This window comes from Mauremys mutica, unplaced genomic scaffold (genome assembly GCF_020497125.1).
Source record: "Mauremys mutica isolate MM-2020 ecotype Southern unplaced genomic scaffold, ASM2049712v1 Super-Scaffold_100098, whole genome shotgun sequence".
Taxonomy (NCBI): domain Eukaryota; kingdom Metazoa; phylum Chordata; order Testudines; family Geoemydidae; genus Mauremys; species Mauremys mutica.
The window spans coordinates 90,891-102,226 of record NW_025423265.1 but is presented as its reverse complement, the minus strand read 5'-3'; the positions used below and the strand labels follow the sequence as shown (position 1 = coordinate 102,226).

The window sequence follows — 11,336 nt, the reverse complement described above, 5'->3', positions numbered from 1 at the left end:
TTTAGCCACTATGGTGGCATCACACAGTCGCTGCTCCTGGTACAGCTGCTTCAAACCTGCAGGAAGGGGAAGACAAAGCCAAGGGTGTGTCAGAACAGACATTGCAACAGAAACATCAGCCGGCAAGAGAAGAAATAACTTGGTCTAAAGGAATTTTTAAATGGCATCAAATCTCAGGTCAGTTGTACTAATGATGCAGTGACTTCCCCAGGCGAGCAAAAGCTGTTCCCATTCGATGGCTCTTTGGTGGCCTATGTGAAATGAGCTAGGGGAGGGGGGTGTCTCAGACTAGCACCTATTTCACATAATGAAGGGGGTCCACTTTCCCAGCTGGCTCCCCCTGTTGGTAGTCTCAGCCAAGAGGCTCAGGACCGAACATGCCATGGGGACTGAACTCCCTTCTTGCTCCTATACAGGGTTCTTGCAAGTCCGGACCAGGACAACACAGTTCAGCCAGCGGGCGGGAACTTTGCCCTGCCTCCTGAAGCTGTGTCATTCTGAGGATAAATAGGAGACTTCAGTTTCCAGGGCTACCACATCAGTGTCTCTCACCTGCACCAAATTTAGCCAAAAACGATAAAAGGAAGGAACAACACTTGCAAGTAGTTTGCAGCTCAGCATTGTTCTTTGGTGATGTCTGTGCACAAGATCATTCATCTTCCATGGTCGATCCATGGTCGATCCAGAAGGGAGCCATTCTGTGGGATGTGACCCAAATGTGAAGAGTATCACACCTACCCTCTCGAATATAGTGTCCCAGTGGTTTAGGTGCCTCTTCTGTGTCATCCTCCTCCATAACCATTTGGGAATTTATCAGTTCGGTTCTGAGATGTGCCTGGAACCTCTGATAAGTGCAGCTGGACCTCAGGGTTTATCACAGGTGGGCCCAGCTAGAGGAACAGGAAATTAAGCTCACACTGATCATCAGAGAGATGCAGCTCCTTTAACGTCCTTTCTCTGCAGTGCTAGCTCAGCAGAGATATCTCGTGACTACCCCCAATATCTCCCAGTCAGTCAAGAGCATCCTTTAGGTCACTATTTTCCAGCCACCTGCCTGGGGTAGCTGAGTGGGAAACACCCTTATGTCCTGAGGTAGTCCCCCTCCATTGTCCCCCACTTCTCCTGCAGCTAAGTGATGTCTGCTGCTCTTTTACCTTAATAAGCAAATGATCCAGTCTCTCTGATGCTCTTGGGTCTTCCTCTAGGTGCGGCAGCGTGGTAGCCACTAGGAACCATTGCCTCAGAGCTACAGCCGGGAAAGTCTCTGGGTTTCCAAGTGATTGGCTCTCACATTCTGCTCCCTGAATAGTCCGTGGTGTGACGGGCAGAAGAAAACATTCACAGAAATCCCCCGGTGTGACATTACAGGTGTGACATAACCACAAAAGCCAAGACAGTGTAACTGACAGGAGTTGTCTATTTAGGTCACCCCCCTCACCCCTTGGTTTCGCAGTGTGGATAGCAGGTAAAATGCCACACTGATCAGACATCTCTGCCATACACAACTAGGCTTAACAGAGAAGTTCAGGAATGGAGTCAGAACTGGGACTCTGAATTTCTTAAGGGGAGGGGGGGAAGAGGGAAAGAATGCATGTGAATTCCTGAGATTTCCCCATTTTCATCCCTTATTACTGCTGCCTGCAAAACATACCTAGCCCCTTCCCTCTTGGTGAGTAGGGAGGATGCAGTGCTTAGGGATGGTTACAGTTAATTACCCCTGGATCTGTAGCCTAGTTTATTAAGAGCCTGCCTCCATGTCATATAATTCTTGGGGGATGTGAGTTTGTGCTGCACTTGTGAGTAAATCTATCTTAACTAAACATTTTGGACTCGCATGACTGTTCACTACTGAGAGTGAGTCAAATCTCCTCCATTGACGATTGCTCTGACGGGATTGCTCAATAACTTGCTATCAAAAGGCCCTTCTCAAAGATATCAACAGACAGTCATTCATTCAGAAATGAGGATCTAAGCGACAGGTTTTCAGAAGTGCTGAGCATCCGCAACAGGGATCAGATTGCCAGAAGATCGTATCTCCCATTTAGGCACCCAAGCAAAGTAGCAAGATTTTCAGAAGTGCTTAATTCCCGGCAGATCCCATTGTTCTCAATGGGAAGTGCTGTCTGATCACTTTTGAAAATGTGATCCTAAAGGAAGAATGGGTTCTGCAGGTGACCATATGAACAGGAAACTGTTTCCCCCATTCTGGTCCAGTTTTGGAAGATGGGTAGGCTGGTGCCTCAGTTACAAAACACTAGACTTTGGGGAGAAGACATAGGTGTTCCCTTCAAGGGAAGAAATAGCTCTTGTTACTCACTGACCTGGGATCTTAAGTGACACCAAAGATTCTTCTTTGCAAAATGGGCTCATCAATCGAGATCATCCTGGGAAATACTCTTTCCTCATTCCTAACCCCAGTCCCTTATGTACAATCATACCACATTCTCTCACCCGCATTCTGTGTGGTCTCACCTACCTGCTCCTCCTCCTGCTATTGCCTGTGTGGTTTTGCAGCCTTTACAATCTGCAACCATGGGGACACCTGGGTTACAACGGCCAAGGGGTGAAGATGTTGCTGTTTCCACTGGATCTGCGTTCTGTTTCCCAATTGGTCAGACTGGGAGATGAGTCACAGTCTGTTTTGCATACTGTGTTGTGATTCATGAGACTGGGATTGCATGTCTGCCTAGGAGGAGGGCAGGCAGGTGAGAGGGATGCAAGGGAGGTTTATGACTGGGAAGAGAGGGCAGCTGAAAAGAGGACTCCACTTGTGAAAGGTTTGGTTTCTTTCCCCTCCACACTTAGGAAGTGCAAGGGCTGCCTGTCCATTTAGACTTTCATGGAGGTCCTTAAAAATCAGTCCTGGCTGGTATTCAAGCTTGTAATGTCCTGCCTAAATCTCTCGAGTCTGGTTTAGTACCCAGTTGGATGGCCCTGCTTGCTGGAAATGCTCTGAATCCTCCCACCTTGCTTCAGAGACCTGTACTCAAGACATCACTTGAGAGATAGAAATCTCTTTTGCAATTCACCCTAATGTTTAGCTCAGACACTAAGCACAAGAGTGTCCTCCAGAGTGGGCTGTGCACTGGAACAGATGGCCAGGCACCAGCTGGTGCAAAATGTCACCCTGAGCGTGGTGAACCTTAGTGTGTTACAGATCTGTAGCAAAACCCCAAACCATCAGCTTTGGTGCGGCTTCCTTTACAACATGTTCCAGTTCTGAGCCCTGTCAATGAAACATCGCAAAACCCTCTCTTATAATCGTCGGTGGCAGAGCAGGGCCTTTTGCGTCTATCACAACATCCACTGGCATAAGCGGCCAGAACGATAACTTCTGTGCTCCAGCCCTGGAAAGAAGCCAGTGTCACCAACACAGACAGAAAGCATTTGACTCGCACAAGGCCTGCATAAGGAAACTAAGGGCTTTTCTACACAGCCTGTTAATGCACCACATCCCAGGGCGTCAAAATATTTAGGGTATGTCTATGCTCCAGCTGAGACTGACCCTCCTAGCCTGGGTACACAGACTTGCAGGGCTGGAGCTACTGAGCTAAAAATAGCATTGAGAGAGCTGCGGCTTAGGTGGCATCTCAGGCTCTCAAGCCCACCTGGGTCTGAGCTCAGGTGAGTAGCCCGAGCCTCCGTTAGAGCTACAACATCCACACGGCTATTTCTAGTTAGGCTCCCTCTCAGCTGCAGTGCTGAGTGTACTTAGTGCACTGGCCACCGGGGGTGTTACTGCATGTTAGGCCAGTGCACTGTAGATTCACACCCGAGCTTTCTGTACAGTAACATCCCGTGTAGACAAGCCGCAAGAAAATTCTTTAAGATAGCAAAGATTTGACACAAATAGTCATGACTTCAAAATATTAATAGAGTTCTGATCTATAAAAACAACATTTGAAAGTGAAGAACTTCATAGTTTAAGGTGCTAAAACGCTCCTTAACTCTGTCCCGTCAGCACTATCCACCCAAAGGACATATTATAGGTACAGTTTTTTAATAAGCTTTTGAATTCACTGACTTCCAATGCAAATGTCACCCACTACATAGAGGTTCTGTGTTAAACTAGTGTCCCTGACCCTAAGGAGTGAGCTCGCCTTCTATGGTGCTACAATTTCCAGATCAGTAGGGTGAAAGTTACCCTTTGTGATTCTTAGATTGGAAGATTCTTAGGAGCACACGAAGAATGAATATAGTGACAGAGTTACAAATAAAAATCTTGGTCGTTTTGTCATATGTAAAGGGTACGATTTCATCATGGAGGTCATGGATTCCATGACTTTAAGAGACCTCCATGACTTCTTCAGCTTCAGCCGGGTGCCCTGGGGCTGTCAGTCCCACCACCACCACACCAGGAGCGGGGCTCGGGCTGTCATCCACCCCAGACCTGCTAGTGGGCTTGGGCTTCTGTGAATTAGTGTTTATTGCCCACGACCCGTCCATGACTATTACTAAAAATAATTGTGACAAAATCTTGACCTTAGTCATAAGTTACACTCCCATTCCCAGAGCCCAAGCAACAGCCAATTCCATATTCATAGTCACATACCCAAAGACATTGTAGAGTCTCTAAGGTGTCACAAGTACTCCTGTTCTTTTTGCGGATACAGACTAACACGGCTGCTGCTCTGAAACCTGTAGAGTCTGGTGGATCTTTTTACGGGTGGTAATTGACATAGGGATGGTTCCTGCTGGGGTCTTCCCAATGAGATCTTCCACAGAGGTCGTCCTACTGTTGCCCAATCAGGGAATCTCTTTTATCTTATAGTTCTGACTGCACCTAACACCTTATGCATATGCATGAGGGTTCCAACCCTCCTTTTCCTTATCTGTGCTTCCACACCCTATCAATGTTGGGGTGACCCATTTTTCATAGTTTTTTCTCTTAGCTCCCCTTATTCTCACTAGCATTTTATTAACATCAATCTGTTCCCAGGGTAATCTGTGGTGAAAGCAGAATTTATGATGTTACAGTCAGGTGTCTTTCAGTCTAGAACAGTACATTGCGGTCTATTTTCCAGAACATCACCTATCGGCACATTCTTTGTGACTTTACTGGCATAGGGTTATTCTTAGGTCACCCCCTTACGTCAAGTGTCCTTATCCTGAGGGCTAGAGTTCCTCAGCTGAAATCTTACAGGCCTCAGCCTGCAGGTCTTGCATTGCAGCCACACTTTACTTATATACCTATTCACACTCATCACTCCTAAATACTCGTCAATCTTATACTCCTAATTTACATCTATCCATCTTACATCTATTTAGCACCCATTGATTACAATGACCATAACAATAGATGACACAATGATCAAATGAACCAATTGGCTAGAATAGATATGAAAAATCCACTCATCTACTTGGATTTTGTGAGTGAAAACTCAAGGATGGTTTATATTCTGGAGGAGTTTTTTGGGCACTGCAGGAACCCTGCCTCAGCTGTCTGTGAACACGGACTCTCTCAGCAAGAACACCACGTGGGTTACAAGCAATATTCCTGGGTACCTCATGAAAAACGTTATTGGGAGGGAAATCAAATATAAAAGTGATAAAAAAATTACAAAGGGACATATTTCAGTGTCAGAGACTGGGATGTGGGCAGTCATGCCTAGTGGTTGGTGCTGGAGTCAGGACCAGTGGTTAGAGTCAGGAATCAGAGCTAAGGCTCTCAACTGCAGCAGAGGCCAGATACTAGAGCTGAAGGTCAGAGCCAGAGTCAGGAATCGGAGTCAAGGGTCAGCCCCAGGTTACCTGGAGGGAGAGGAGGCAAGGCAGAGTACGAGGCAGGAGCAGGGCTGGAACAAGGACGTGCAGGAGCTATTGCTGCGATGGACAGATGGTTTGAGCAGCCACCTAACTGCTGCTGCTGCTGGGCTTAAGAACTGGTCTGCTGACTCTTCTCACCAATCAGGTGCCGTCAATCAGGCTAGCTGAACTTGTTAGGTTGCCTGGGGACTGGGTCTTCAGCAGGCCGATTCCTGACAGTATCCCCCCACCACTGAGGGTGCCTCCTAGGAGTTTTGGGGCCTGGTTTCTTGGGGGTACGTCCGATGGAATTATCGCAATGGGTCTGGGGCACGGACGTTCTCTACCAGGTCCCAAGACTGCTCATCCGGCCCATGGCCTTCCCAGTCCACAGGTGCTGCAGCCTTCCCCTAACTCCCGGAGAGCTGAGGATTTGGACCCAGTGCTCCTCCTGTCCACGGACTGTTGTGGGTGGCAGTGGCAGATGGGAGAAGTTTGGCTTTGGGTTCTTGGTATAGGGCTTTAAAAGTAAAAGGACTTGAACATCTTTCACCCGAAGGCCGCAGGGTTTACCCATTCTATAATCTTGAAGGGGCCCAGGTATTGGTAGTCTAGTGTGGCAGATGGGCGGCTCATTTTAAGGTTCTGGGCCAAGAGCTGTGCTTTTCCCTCTAGGGTCAGATTTGGGTCAGTCTTGGTCTGCATAACGTTTATAGGCTTGTTTGGTGGACTGCAAATATTTCCGGTGCACCTGGTGTAGGTGGGAGGCTAAATCTGTGGGGGCCAGTACTAGTGAATTTATGGGTAAGTCTGGGTGGAAGGAGGGATGAAAGCCAGAGTTTTCAAAGAATAGGTATGTGGGGTTGGAATTATTAATAATATTTGAAATTATTAATATTAATCTGGGGGGAAAATCACTAAACACTAATTGAACAAGAAATTCCTTTATTAAATCCAAAGCCTTATAAAATTGCTCTAAACATGCCTAAAAAGCCTAAATAATAAACAATTTACTACATCCAAACACTAATAAAACATTTATAAGCATCTGATCAAGATACTTACAAGCAGGCCAAACCCAGGGCGTGTTGTTGGGATGTTGGCTCCAGTTTGGTCAGGCAGGATTAGCAATGAACCCTGTAAGAGTTCACTTTTTATACCCTTTAACAAACAAGTGATGTCATTGCCAATTACTGGCTTCAGCTAAAAACCAATCTGAGACAGTTCACCCTTATTTCCAGTCTTAATCCAGATAAGATTTACAACCTTCTTTCTCCCCAAGGCCTTTCCTCCTTATCTCTTCCACTCCTTCCTGCTGACCAACTGTGTTTTAGTTGCACCTAAGTTCACAAGGGAGATAACACTGGTATATGGGGTGGGAAGATCCATGTTGACCCTTTTCAGAGAGATTCTTTGTGTCTTATTGAAAATTATGTGCAGGTCACACCTATCGGTCAGAGGCCTTCTTTTTAGAAACTTTCCCTAATTTCATTAGTTATTCTTTGAACCGAACATCCTCCCTACTTCATTTCTTTTGGCCTTACAACTCATTATTCTCAAGGCCTTCCTTCTACTTGCTAGTCAGGGCCTTTCTTTGCTGCAGATCTAACTTTAATTCTTGAATGTTATACTTACCCTACACATGGACCGCATTGGTATACGTGACTTCAGTGCAGAACATCACGGGGAACCAGTCATCCTGGTGGCAACACAGAAAGCACTGAAAATACTGCTCCAAGATTTGATTGCCTCTCTCTGTTTGCCCATTAGTTTGCAGGTGATAGACGGACGAGGTGAGGGACTTGATGCCAAGGTGTCTGAGAAATTCCCACCAGAATAGAGAGATGACCTGTGGTATCTAGTCCAATTCAATGCCCATCAGTAACCTGGGGTAATGGAAGACATTTTGCAGGAAGAGTTGAGCCATCTCCCACACAGAAGGAACAGTACAGTACAGGAACAGGAGGAAGTGTGTCATCTTTGTTAGGAGGCTGACTACAGCCAGGATTACTGATTGTCCTGGGAACATGGCAGTTCTACACTGAAGTCCACTGATATAGTAGAATGAAATGCCCAGAAATGGGAACCACTGTGTTATCTCTTGCTGGGGATTAGACTGTGCATCAGCTTCCTGCCACACCAGTCTGTCCTCCTCACCAATACACACCTCAAGGCTCTCCCAGCCCAGACCTTGCCTAGCAGGCAACAATCAGTAAACTCCAGCCCCCCGAGCACCTCCGAGATGTTTCTTTGCAATGCACAGTACCTACCACAGCACATTCACAGAAAATATTAAATTTATTGTTCTTTTAAAGAGTCAGAACCTTACAGCTTATTAACTTTCTGGGGTAAACACACCCTTCCCTTCAAAGACAACACTGGGTTGGTTTATAGTAAAAATAAAACAAGTTTATTAAAAAGAAAATAGGTTAAGTCAGTGGTTCTCAACCTTTCCAGACTGTTGTACCCCTTTCAGAAGTCCAGATCAGACACAGAATATCTCAACACACTATTACTGGAAAATTGCTTCCTTTCTCATTTTTACCACATAATTATAAAATAAATCGATTGGAAAATGCATATTGTACTTACATTTCAGTGTGATCCTTGTTTTTCCCCTGTGAGCCTTGTCTGAAGCCGGAGTCCCTGGTAGAGGGGCTGAAACCCAAGCCCCGCCATCCAGTGCTGAAGCATGTAACTTAGCTTCATGGGGCCCTGGGGAAATTGCCCTGCTTGCTACCCCCTAACACTGGCCCTGCACTTGCAACTGACCTAAACCTGTCCTGCACCCACAGGTTGAGAAACACTGATCTGGAAGAGTTGAGTGCTCCCTAGAAGACCTCTGGGTACCCCCAGGGGTACACGCACCCCTGGTTGAGAACCACTGGGTTAAGTTAGACCAAGTAAAAGGAATAAAGGTAGAAAGGGTTGCAAACAAAGTAAAAATGCTCTTTTTAAGGTCTAAGACCTAACTTAACACGCTACAGTCTTTGTTAAAGGCAGTTTCCACTCCTCTAATGCTCCCTTGATAGTCAGTCCCAAATAGTGTAAAGTTTCTTCTGCCAGGGTTAGCTTCCAAAAACAAAAAGGAGTGAAGATGGGTGAGGTAATATCTTTTATTGGACCAACTTCTGTTGGTGAGAGAGCCAGGCTTTCAAGCCACACAGATCTATTCTTCAGGCCTGGTAATAAGCCATAAATAGTGCCTCTGTTCAGACCATGATGTTTCCTGTCTAGCAGAGTTATGAATTTAAGCTCCCAGGCTTGTCTTTTGAAAGGTTTCCTTTGAGGATGAGGACTGATAGGCTCAAAAGCTTGTCTTTTTCACCAACAGACATTGGCCCAATAAAATATCACTTCACTCAGCTGCTTCATAGCAAAGAAGTTAGAAGTCCCAGCTGACCATTCAGAGGGGTCAGTTGCTAGATATTATTAACTGAAAAAAAGTTAGGAGTTACTGCTGACCTTTCCAGGCTGGTCAGCTCGTGCAAATACCTCATTGCAAAGACCTTTGCCCATTCAGGGCTAATTGGTTTGCAGAAATTGTTCATGGCAAACAACATAGGAATCCCTGCTGATCATTCAGGGTGGATCAGTTTGCGTAAATTCATCATTGCAATAACTTATTGCTTCACTGCTTTTCAGTAAGGGCATAAAGGGCATACAGGCTGCCGATGTCAAGTGTACCAGGTGTGACTGCTGACCATGCAGGGCTGATCAGTTTGCAGAGATTCTTCATGACAAATAAGTGAGGAGTCATTTCTGACCATTCTTGGCTTCTCAGTTAGCAGAGATTCATCATTACTAGCTAGTTAAGAGTTACTGCTGATCATTCAGGATTTACAGATCCCAAGAGACTGCTCCTGTCCCACAAGATAGGAGTGACTGTTGACTGCAGCACGTATCAGTTCCTGTGATTGTTCACTGCCAATAAATTAGGAATTGCTGCTGATCATTCTGGGTTTATCAGTTCCAGGGATTTATTCACTGTAAACAAGATAGGAGTCACTGCTAATCTTTCAGGGCTGATCAAGTTGCACAGATTCTTCTTTCCAAGCAAGTTGGGAGTACCTGCATTTCATTCAGGGCTTACAAGTCCTGGAGACTGCCACTATCCAGGAAATTCGGAGTGACTGCTGACCTTTCAGGGTGGATCAGTTTGCAGAGATTCTTGGTTATGAACCCATTAACAATCACTGTTGTGCACTCAGGGCTGATCAATTCGTGGAGATTCTTCATTGCAAATAAATTAGGATTGCCTGTTTAGTCCCCATGAACTTGATGAATCCCTATGGGGATCCATCTAGCATACTAAAGGGCCCACCCTTCTTTAGAAGGAGTGCAAACCTGAAAACACAAGGATCACCTGATTCCAGGACCAACAAATGAAAAAAAGAGGAGTGGAATTGAAAGCCATAGGGTTAGAATGAGGCTTCCCAAAGGGGATACCAAGCAGAGAACCCTGGACAGCGTCCACTGCTCCTCAAAAAGAGTGCTAGGAACTAGTGGATGCTGACCAGAGGAACTCCACCTGGAGACATGAAGAGGCAAGTGCACAAAATTCAGCCTCGGATGCTGGGAATCCTCCTGTCCAATCCCCTCCTTCTTGATTTATAGATGGCCAAGGTGGCGAATGCTAGGAAGCGGCTGACAAGGAGGTTCCATGACTTTGTGGGTGGGACTGAAAACAAAATACTCTGTGGATTCTCAAACTGAGCTGGGGAGCAGAGCCGGGCCAGAGAAGCAGCCCAGGGAGCTGGAGGCAGAGCAGCAACAGCCGTGCTGAGTCAGAGTGGTGGAGCTGGAGCTGGGTCTGGAGCAGTCTGGAGCCGGGTGCGGTGAGCAGCTGCAGAGAGCGAGGGGGACCCTGGGCAGTGGGGCCAGCACAGGGAGAGGCCCCCAGGCAAGAGGCCTTGCAGGCTGCACTGGAAGGGGGATCGTAAGCCTGACGGGGTGGGGGTGACACTGGGAAGAAGGGTCCTGCCACCTTGAGCAGGAGGTGTGGCGCCACCACCAGAGCAAGTGTCCGACCCGCAGCGTCCCTGCAGCACAGCAAGGGCCTGGGACATGTGAGGAACAGACAGGGCCGGAGCTACCATTTAGGCCAACTAGGAGGTTGCCTAGGGTGCCAACATTTGGGGGTGCCAAAAAGCAGTGCCCACAATTTTTTTTTAAAGCCTTTCAGCAGCCGCTGCGCTGGGAGGGTGAGGGAGTCTGAGCCGCCGGCAGGCAGCCCAGGGGTTCCCAACAGCAGGGCTTCTGGAGCAGAGGTGAGCTGGGGTGGGGAGGTGCCGGACGGCTCCCTGGGGGGAGGCTGCCGCAGGAGGGGCGCCTCCAGGCAGAGCTGCTGCAGGGCATGGGGGGGTGGGGGCGCAAGGTGGCAGTTTCCCCTAGGGCGTGAAACTTCCTTGCACCGGCCCTGGGAACAAACTGAACTTCCCTTACATCCCAGAGCTACTGGTTGTGATGTTCCCCTGCCACAGAGCAGGGTGATGGGTTTTCCTTCAACCTTTCCCAGTTTTTCCTTATTTTTTTAATTGGTTGCTGTTTAATAAATTGTATTTTCTTTGAACTGTGATGATCAGGGGGTC

At 47.2% G+C, this 11,336-nt stretch overlaps 1 long non-coding RNA gene across 1 annotated transcript; it reads right to left on the bottom strand.

The window, feature by feature from the left end:
* Positions 1–4: 4 nt before the first annotated feature.
* On the bottom strand, positions 5–2,587 carry LOC123358869. The gene is made up of 4 exons (XR_006575781.1): positions 2,477–2,587; positions 1,155–1,301; positions 739–890; positions 5–56 (listed from the first exon to the last, which is right to left on the bottom strand). It is a non-coding gene; the product is annotated as an uncharacterized LOC123358869 (long non-coding RNA).
* Positions 2,588–11,336: the final 8,749 nt, after the last annotated feature.